The sequence below is a fragment of the Orycteropus afer genome, unplaced genomic scaffold (genome assembly GCF_000298275.1).
Source record: "Orycteropus afer afer isolate SDZICR_OR568_19922 unplaced genomic scaffold, OryAfe1.0 scaffold00212, whole genome shotgun sequence".
NCBI classification, from domain to species: Eukaryota; Metazoa; Chordata; class Mammalia; order Tubulidentata; family Orycteropodidae; genus Orycteropus; species Orycteropus afer.
Window position 1 is genome coordinate 1,833,959 of NW_006921799.1, and position 11,015 is coordinate 1,844,973.

The window sequence follows — 11,015 nt, forward strand, 5'->3', positions numbered from 1 at the left end:
ACGGACAGACAGGTTTGTCTCTCTTAGCTCTTGGAAACCTCTGTGCCCTTCCTGTACCTAATTCCTACCTGAAATCTGCCAACTCAAAGTTGGCAAAAACTTGTTGTAAGAATTAACAATTATTTATGAAACATAATAGGAATTAAAAAATAGCAACTATTATTAATATGGTTGTCAACCACTCATGATACATTTTTAAAAAGATTTGTATCTATGAAAAATAAGGTTGCATCTTCAACTCTAGAGACATCCCACAGTAGCTGGTCATGAAAAATATTACTGCTAGTTCCCCTTCCTTGTCCCATTGTGAAGACTGAAGACATTCAGCACTTCTCCTGGTGTCCCATGCTTAAGACAATATTCTTGCACATCTCTCATCTTTTAGGACTTTCATCTATTCCCCACTTGCTCAACCCCTACTCTCCTTTTACCCATGAAAATAGTTCCAAGCTCCCTCAAACATTTAATTTAAGGATCCTTAAACCTCTGATCAAATTAATTTAACAACACTTGCCCATTATGTACTCTTTACTCTTATGCTATTGAGCACATTAGAAAACTGTTCCCTGATGTATTTTGACATTCCTCATGTTTTTATTCTGGTTAAACTCTCAAAGAAAGCAATTTTCACAATAAACAACATCATGTAAAACTGGAGAAAATATTGAAGTTGTCAAGGATTCATTTTACTTGGATCTACAATCAATGCTCAGGGAAACAGCACTCAAGAAATGGGGAAATGTGCAGCAAAAGACCTCTTTAAAATGTTCAAAAGTAAAGATGTCACTTTAAGGACTAAAGTGTGCGTGACCCAATCCATGCTATTTTCAGTCACCTGGTATGTATGTGGAAGCTGGACAACGAATAAGGAATACTGAAGAAAAAATTGATGCATTTGAATTATTGTGTTGGTGAAGAATATTGAATTTGCCATGCACTGCCAGAAGAATGAAAAATTCTGTCTTGGAAGAAGTACAGCCAGAAAGCTCCTTGGAAGAGAAGATTGTGAGGCATATTATCAGGAGGGATTAATCCCCGGAAAAGGACATTATGCTTAGTAGAGGGTCAGCGTAACAGAGGAAGACCCTCCATGAGATGGATTGAGGGCTGCAGCAATGTACTCAAACATAACAATGATTATGAGGATGGAACAGGACTAGAAACTATTTTATTCTGCTACACATGAGGTCATGATGAGTTGGGAATCAGTAGCACCTAACAACAACAAAGGCTCAGACTAGAATGTTTTCCTTCTTTGGTTATGGTTACAGACCTAATGTTTCCACATCTGTCCTTGTTCAGCACTTTGATCATATTCCTCTAAAAGCACTTATGACTAAAGAAAATATCAATAAAATTTGCTTTTGTTTCCAACTCTTGTGAGAGATAATGAATTATTTTGCAGGAAACATATTTCTCTTACCTACCAAGTGTTAGATCACACTTTACCAATTTGAAAGGTTAGTTTTGGGCTGTTAGCTATCACTTTTTCCAACCATGGCTTCTAGTCAATTGATTAAACACAAGGAAATGAGCCAAATGCATTTCCTTTTGATAGAGTTGTCTTGTATAATCTTGTTAAATAGCACAGTGGGGCTACCTACCTTCCATTATTGTTTGAGTTTCACATCCCAGTGCTGTTATATGAGATTCTCTCCTTGGGAACTTTTTAAGACGGGTATGTCCAGGAGAAAACAAAAGTGTGTCTAGAGTAACCTAACCTGATAGCACATGGATGTGCCACAAAAAAATATGGTCTCACTCCAATTTCTCCAATCAGAGTTGACTTTACCAAATTTCTTTGGGAAGGAAAAGATTCACTGTCTCTTCCTGGAGAAAGCAGTTGAAGTCATCTCAACACCATGGAAATAAGAGGAACCAGCAATAAGCATTCCTCTTCACTACACCACTATAATATAATGATGTAACTGCATATTAAAATGAGATTCTCTATCGTGTTTTGGCTGAGGTATGAAAATAATGAATACTACATTCCAAAGGGAGATTTGCCAAGAAACTAAGATGGCAGGAAATTAATTTTACCTCTTCTAATGACATTAGATGAGGCAGTCTATTTCCATAAAGAATTATCTATGGGGCAGTTCTACTTTGTCCTATAGGGTCACTATGACTCAGAGTCAACTTAATAGCAGTGTTTTTGTTTTTGTTTTGAATGACATCAGACCTTTAAAAAGTTAGAAAGAGCTGAAAAAATTGAGAGTGGAAACTGAGGAAGGATTTTTGGAGAGAGTTGTTGAAGGAGAATAGGGTTGCTCATTGCCTGTTGCAAGTCAAAAGGGCTTCAAAAAGACAACTGGAAAAAATTATTAATGTATGTCCTTGGACAGTTAGAGGATACAGTAGACTAAAGTCTGATTCTTGCTCAGCAAATCTAAAGTGTTAGAGGTGGACTGACATGTTCATTTGTGAAAGAGTAAAAGAGTTTTTGCTGAATTGGGATCAGTCCATAGGCCTAAATTTGGTAGGTTGGTGCTGTAACAAAAACAAGAAAATTTCCTATCATATGAATGAAAGAGTAATTGTTTGAGATCATCTTAGATCTTGACCTAGAAAGCTCCCCAAAGTAGGAACAGACTTAACCAGAAAAAAACTGGTTGAGAGTTGACGAAGTAGGAAATGAGCAGCCTAAATAGTGATGCTCAGTATTTGGATGGGGCAAGGGAGGTGATGTTCGGAGGTAGAGAAGTTGAGGGGGACAGATAGGCTACAAAGAACTCAGGAAAGTATGTAAAATGGAAAGTGCCAGTATTAAATATCCACCCTGCCAGAAATAAGCACTACATGGTCTATAACAGTACAAAAAACAAAACAAAACCAAACTCACTGCCATCAAGTTGGTCCCTACTCATAGTGACCTCTCCCTGGGTTTCCAAAGCTGTATCTCTATGGAAGTAGATTGCCCAACCTTCCTCCTGAGGTGTAGCTGGTGGGTTTGAACCACCAGTCTTCTGGTTAGCAGTCAGTGCCTTAGGCACTACCCCACCAGAGCTCCAGTACAGGGCATATAAGAAATCGTTGCCCCAACCTGTCTGTCCTCCTATCCTTCTCCCCACCAGCTCTAATCCCAAAGGAAAAAGAATATTCCACTAACAACATAAGATGGAAGAGTAGACAACCATAGCAGGGAAAAAGAAATCATCTACTCCCTATGCCTGGATTTCAGGGTTTCAACCTAAGATGAACCTATTTGTTGTGGGGAGAAGCCTCAACTTGACAAGACTGAAATTGTGACATTCCATGGAACTCACTGCCATCCAGTTGGATCAAACTCATAGTTACCCCTCCTTGGGTTTCCAAGGCGGTATCTCTACCAAAGTACACTGCCGAGTCTTCTTTCAGAGGAGTGGCTGGTGGGTCTGAACCACCAGCCTTCTGATTAGCAGGTAAATGCCTTAGGCACCGCACCACCAAAGCGCCCTTCCATAGATCAAATGATTCTGAATACTAGATTGAGAGAGTGTTTTTTGCCCTGTGAGTGCATAAAAAAGTCACAGGACCTGCCTGAGTTCTTATGCAGAAGAGAAGGGGCTAGCCCTGCGGAACCAATTATAAGGGGCTTTGAGAAACAATGGACAGTTGTTTTGGGATTGCATTCCCTGAACCATGTTTATTTCAATGTAACACTTCCATATCTTCCTCTCCACTTTGGCAACCCTGGTAGCAGTTAATCTCTTTTGTTTATTTCTGTATTCCCAGTATCAACCTTGTAACTGGCACTTAGGTAGCTCTAAGTACTTGCTGGCTGGCAGTTCAAACCCACCAGCCACTCCTTGGAAGGAGGGTTGGGCAATCTACTTCCGTAGTGATACTGCCTCAGAAACCCAAGAAGGGGTCACTATGAGTCAGGTCTGACTCCATGGCACATAACAACAACAAAAAGTACTTGCTGAAGGAACTCTGGTGGTGCAGTGCCTAAGACATTTGACTGCTAAACACACCTTGGTGGTTTAAACCCACCAGCCACTCCGTGAAAGGAAAATGGGGCAATCTGCTTCCATAAACATTTACTGCCTTGGACACCCAGCGGGGCTAGCTATGAGTCAGAAATGACTCAATGACAGTGGGTCTGGTTTTTGGTTTTAAGTACTTGCTTAATGAAATAAAGGAGAATACTGTGACTTCCTATATGAGGTAAAAAGAATTACAAGAATGTGAATGAGTGAAGGACTACATACAGTTGGATAGAGAAAATCTCCATGGACATAATCACGATGACATGGGCCATGTAAGATAAGTATATTCCACCAGGTACAGATATGGACAATAGAATTAAGGGAAGATAGAATATCAGGAGAAAAAGTATAGAGATTAAAAGTTGGCCTCCAAATGTGAAAGATGTGACTGTGTTGTGTACATCACATATTATAATCATATATGGGAGATCTGGTGACATAGTGCCTCAGGCATTTGACTGCTAACCAGAAGGCTGATGGTTCAAACCCACCAGCCACTCTTTGGAAGGAAGGTTGGGCTATCTACTTCCGTAGTTATACTGCCTCCAAAACTGTAGAATGAAAAAGGAGAACCATAATGATAATGGAAAGGATGAAGCCATCAGACCACTGGCAGGCCCTGAAACAAAACAAATGAAATTCATTAGAAGAGAGTACACTGAGAAACACACCAGAGGCCCATCAAGAGGTAGCTTTAGGCCTTGTCCAGAGAATGCAGCCAAATCAGGGTTCAGACCCAGTGAGGAAAGCAATGTCTATCTGAAGTTTATAGAACAGGTTGATTTTCCCAACATAAAAGGGCTTTACTTCTCAAGTCATCAAATTTGGAAGCAAAAGAAAACTAGCTCACCCAGATAATAGGAGTTAAAGGTAAAACAGAGAGAACAAAAGAGAAGAAACCAACTGGAAGAGAAAGAAATGTGATAGCCTGACAGAAGGATTGGGCTGATTCAAAGCAACTGGGCTAAGTAAGATTGATATGCATCTATTCTGTATGTAGTAGAAACCCTAAATTTCTTAATTCTGATATAAATTTTATTTGATTCATTCATATGGTTGACTTTTGCACTTCACTGATATGGATGGTACTGCAGATAACATAAGAAAAACAAGGCTGTGAATTCACAGTGATGAAGCCTTTTGAGGAGAAAGTTCCCCCATTCCCACAGCTGGTGTAAATATAGTTATTTCAATAAAGTGACATGATAGAAAGCATTGAAATGCCTCTGTTTAGCAGATGCCTTCTGTCACAGAAGAAAATGTCTCAGTATATTTTTATTAACACTTTAGGATGATTTAGAGAGAATCAATGTATACAAGACAGGAAAAATGGAGAGCAAAATAAAATGTGAAGGCTCTGAAGAGCCAAAAGACTTCAGGCAAAAGCAAGAGACGTCATCTACTTTTAATGTTGCATAGAATCTGCCCTGAGAAGGTCAAATATATACTGTAAGCCTAGGAGGAAAATATAAATTACTAGAAAGGTCAAGGAATAAAAGGCCATGAATGACTATTTTGTGCTTTATCCTACATAACATACCTCATTTAAACTCCATAAAAGTCCTGTGGGGGATTATTATCATTACACCATTGAGGAAACTGAGATTCAGACAGGTTAAATAAATTATTCAAAGCAATATATGTGGCAGAAACAAAATTCAAGCCCAGATCTATCTAAAATCAAAGACATTTTCCCCCATAATAACAAAATGGGTATGGAAGTGCAAACAGCAAATGATATTATAAAGACAAAAGTTATCTATATGATGGCTTTTAAGGAAAACATTATTTTTTCTAATGAAACCCACTGCTGTCAAGTAGATTCTGACTCACAGCAACCCTTTAGGACAGAGTAGAAATGCCCATAGCTTTTCCAAGGCTGTAAATCTTTATGAAAGCAAAGTTCCACATCTTTCTCCTCCAGAGCATCTGGTATGTTCAAACATTGACCTTTCAATTAGCAGCTAAATGCTTTAACTTATGTGTTACTAGAGCTCCTTGTTGTTGTTGTTATGTGCCGTCGAGTCGGCCCCGACTCATAGCGACCCCTCCTTGGGTTTCCGAGGCAGTATCACTACGGAAGTAGGATTGCCCAACCTTCCTTCCGAGGAGTGGCTGGTGGGTTTGAACCGCCAGCCTTCTGGTTAGCAGTCAAGTGCTTTACAAACCTAAATGTGGTAAAGGCAAGGCTAGGCTCCAAGCCCCTTAGAGGCAAGGAAAGGGCAGGAGCAGGAGAAGCCTCAGGGACCTCAGGAGTGGCAGGATACCCAGGTAAAAAGGGGTGGGAGTCAAGCCTAGGCCTTAAGCACCCTACAGACAAGAAAGGGAGGTAGTGAACAGGGACCACAGAGTGGCAGGTTCCAGGTAGCAATTAGGTAAGGGGAGGGCATAGAGGTTTCCAACAGCTAAGGGAGACAAACTTGTCTGTCAGTGTGTCATCCTGTGAGGTTTGTATGTTGCTGTGAGGCTTGAGACTGTGCCACAGTGTTTCAGATGCCAGCAGAGTTGCACATGGTGCACTGGTGTCAACACAGTTTATAGACTAAGACAGATGAGGAAAAAGGAGGAAGCCACCCACTTCTCAAAAATTGGCTGGGGAAAACTTTATGAATAGCAGAGAAAGACTGTCTGATAAGTTACTGGCAACTTTATGAATAGCTTGGAAACACTGTCCAACACAGTGCAGGAAGACGAACCCTTAGGCGAAAGGCACTCAAAATAGGACTGGGAAAGAGCTGCCTCATCAGAGTAGAACCTTAATGATATGGACAAAATAAGTATTTCAGGACCTCCATGTGCTGATGTACTACAACTCAAATTGAGGAGAAACAGCTACAAACATCAATTAATAATTGGAACATGGAATATACGAAGTATGAATCTAGGAAAATTAGAAGTTGTCAAAAATGAAATGGAACACATAAATATTGATAGGCGTTATTGTTGTTGCTGTTGTTATGTGCCATCGAGTCAGACCCGACTCATAGCGACCCCTCCTTGGGTTTCCGAGGCAGTATCACTAAAGAAGTAGATTGCCCCATCTTCCTTCCAAGGAGTGGCTGGTGAGTTTGAACTGCCAGCCTTCTGATTAGCAGTAAAGTGCCTTAGGCACCATAAAGTGGACAAGATTTGGCCATTTTGAAGCAAACAACCTATATGCTCTACTATGCTGGGAATAATAAATTGAAGAAGAATGGCATGGCATTCATCATCACCAAAGATGTTTCAAGCTCTGTCCCGAAGTACAATGCTATCAGTGATAGGATAATGTCCATACATCTACAAAGAAGACCAATTAACACTACTATTATTCAAATTTACACACCAACCACCAAAGCCAAAGATGAGGAAATGGAAGATTTTTATCAACTTCTACAGTCTGAAATTGACTGAACATGTATCAGGATGGGTTAATTATCACTGGTGACTGAAATGCAAAAGTTGGAAGCAAAGAAGAATCACTGGTAGTTGGAAAACTTGGCCTTGGTGACAGAAATAATGCTGGAGATCACATGATAGAATTTTGCAAGACTAATGACTTATTCATTGCAAATACCCTTTTTCAACAACACAAATGGCAGCTATACATGTGGATGTCACCAGATGGAGTACACAGGAATCAGATTGACTACATCTGTGGCAAAAGGACATGGAAAAGTTCAATATTTTCAGCCAAAACCAGGCCAGGAGCTGATTGTGGAACAGACCATCAACTGCTCATAAGCAAGTTCAACTTGAATTTGAAGACAATTAAAACAAGTCCACAAGAGCCAACATATGATGTTGAATATATCCTTCCTGAATTTAGAGACCATCTAAGGAATAGATTTGATGCATTGAACACCAGTGACCGAAAATCAGAAGAATTGTGGGATGGCATCAAAACATCATCTATGAAGAAAGCAAAACATCATTAAAAAGATGAGAAAGAAAAAAAAAAGACCAAAATGAATGTCAGAAGAGACTCTAAAACTTGCCCTTGAGTGAAGAGTAGCTAAAGCAAATAGAAGAAATGAAAGATAAAAGAGCTGAACAGAAAATATCAAAGAGCAGCTAGAGCAGACAAAGCCAATTACTGTAATGAAATGTGCAAAGATCTGGAATTAGAAAACCAAAATGGAAGAACATGCTTGGCATTTCTCAACTTGAAAAAAGTGAGGAAAAAATTTAAGCCTCGTGTTGCAATATTGAAAGATCCTATGGGCAAAATATTGAATGATGAAGGAAGCATCAAAAGAAGCTGGAAAGAATACAGAAAGTCACTGTACCAAAAACACTGGTTGATCTTCATCCATCTCAGGAGATGGCATATGTTCAAGAACCAATGGGATTGAAAGAAGAAGTTGAAGATGCACTGAAAGAATTGGCAAAGAAGAAGGCTCCAGGAATTGATGGAATACTCATTGAGATGTTTCAACAAACGGATGCCCTGCTGGAGGCATTCACTCAGTTATGCCAAGAGATTTGGAAGAGAGCTACCTGGCCAACTAACTGGAAGAGACCCATATTTGTATCCATTCAAACAAAGGTGATCCAACAGAATGTGGAAATTATCAAAAAAATATCATTAATAGAGCATGCAAGTAAAATCTTACTGAAGATAATTTAAAAATGGTTGCTGCAGTATACTGACAGAGAACTTCCAGAAATGCAAGCTGGATTCAGAAGAGGACATGGAATGATGGATATAATTGCTGATGTCAGATGGATCTTGGCTCAAAGTAAAAAATACCAGAAAGATGTTTACTTGTGTTTTATTGACTACACAAAAGCATTTGATTGTGTGGATCATAACAAATTGTGGATAATATTTGTTCTGGAATGGGAATTCCAGAACATTTAATTGTACTCATGAGGAACCTATACATAGACCAGGAGGCGGTCATTTGAACAGAAAAAGGGAACACTGCATTGTTTAAAATCAAGAAGGGGGTGGGTCAGGATTGTATCCTTTCACTTTATTTATTCAATCTGTATGCTGAGCAAATAATCCGAGAAGCTGGATTATATGAAGAAGAACATGGCATCAGGATTGGAGAAAGAATCATTATCAACCTGCGATATGCTGACAACATAACTTTCCTTGCTGAAAGTGAGGATGACTTGAAGTACTTGCTGATGAAGATTGAAGAATACAGTCTGCAGTATGGATTACATCCCAATACAAAGAAAACAAATATCCCCACAACTGGATCTATAAGCAGCATTAAGATAAATGGAGAAAAGATTGAAATTGTCAAAGACTTCACATTGCTTGTTTCTACAATAGACGTCAATGGAAACAGCAGTCAGGACATCAGACGTCATACAGCAATGGGCAAATCAGCTGCAAAGGGTCTCTTTCAACTGCTGAAGAGCAAAGTTGTCTCCTTGAGGACTAAGGTGCCCCTGACAGAAGCAATGGTATTTTCAATTGCCTCATATGCATGTGAGAGCTGGACCATGAATAAGGAAGGCCAAAAAAGAATTGATAATTTTGAGCTGTGGTGTTGGCAAAGAATGCTGAAAGTAGCATGGACTGCTAAAAGAACTAACAGATCTGTCCTGAACAAGTGCAGTCAGAATGCTCCTTGGAGATGAGAGAATGGCCAGATTTTGTGTCATATACTTTGGTCATATTGTCAGAAGGGTCCAGTCCCTGAGACGGATGTCATGCTTGGTAAGGTGGAGGGTCGACAAAAGAGGGGAAGGCCCTTAATGAGATGGATTGACATGGTGGTAGTGGTAATGGGCTCAAGTACAGCAAGAATCATGGAGCTAGCTCAGGATCAGTGGTGTTTCTTTCTGCTCTGCATAGGGTCGCTGTGAGTCGGAGATGGCTTGACGGCACCTAACAACAACAACAACAACAAAACTTTATTAAAGAATTTTAAACAAGATCTGAATTCCTAGAAGACAGTATTGTATAGATATCAACTCTTGCTGAAAATAATCTGCATTGAAATAAATCAACCAGACAGCAAAATTTTAAAAACTTAATTATAACATCAAAGTTTATATACAGAAAAAATGCCAAGAGGCAAGAAAATTTTGAGAAAAAGAATAATAAAAAGGAATCTCACAACTAGATTTCAAAGTATAGTCATAAATTATAATAATTAAAACAATGTTATTGTAGCCATGGTCACAACGGTCTGTCTACAGCATGGTGGACCCTGTCAGTCGGCCCTGTCAGTTACTTATATAATCCTGAACATCACAGCTAAACTGAGCCCTAGGTCTTCGACCTCACAGAAAAAAAAAAAAAAAAAAAAAACAATAATAAGGCCCAAATGCTTCTGGGAATTTTTCTAGTACCCTATTATAGTGTCTGACCCAACTTGTCTTCTCATCCCATCAGAGTTACCTTGAGACCCATCTCTTGAGGCCATACTCTCCCACTGCTCTAGAGCTTATTGGCAAATCATGGCTGAATGGGGCTTCCTCTCCCAGGGGCATATGCATTGTAACAGAGAAGTGAATTAGCCCAATGAAAACACTTTAATGCTGGTATCTCATGCTGGTGGTGACAGAGAGATGAGTCCTGGTGGCACAGTGGTTGAGTACTCAGCTGCTAATTGAAAGGTCTGTGATTTGAACCTGCCAGCAATGCTAGGGGAGAAAGATTTAGCAACTGGCTTTCATAAACATTAATAACCTTGAAAACCCTATGGGACAATTCTACTCTATTCTGTTAGGTTACTGTAAGGTGGAGTCATCTTAACAACACACAACAGAAATGATAATAGAGAGAATGATTTGAGGGCAATGGAGCTCTCTCAGAGCATCACGTATTATACTACAGAGATGGCTGTGACACCCCTCGCAGTCTCTCCAGATCCTTCTCTTCTTGTAGCCCCTTCTTCCTCACTATCCTAGGCCAGGTAGTGCTATTTCCCAGCCCCCACACACAAATATACATATATACATATATATGTATATATATATATATATATAGTATTTATGCAAGAAAAATACAAGATATCTAAGGAAAAAATAAAAGTTCCAGTTGTATATTAATGCTAAGCATATATAAGAATTTAATAATTTGAACAAGTTGTA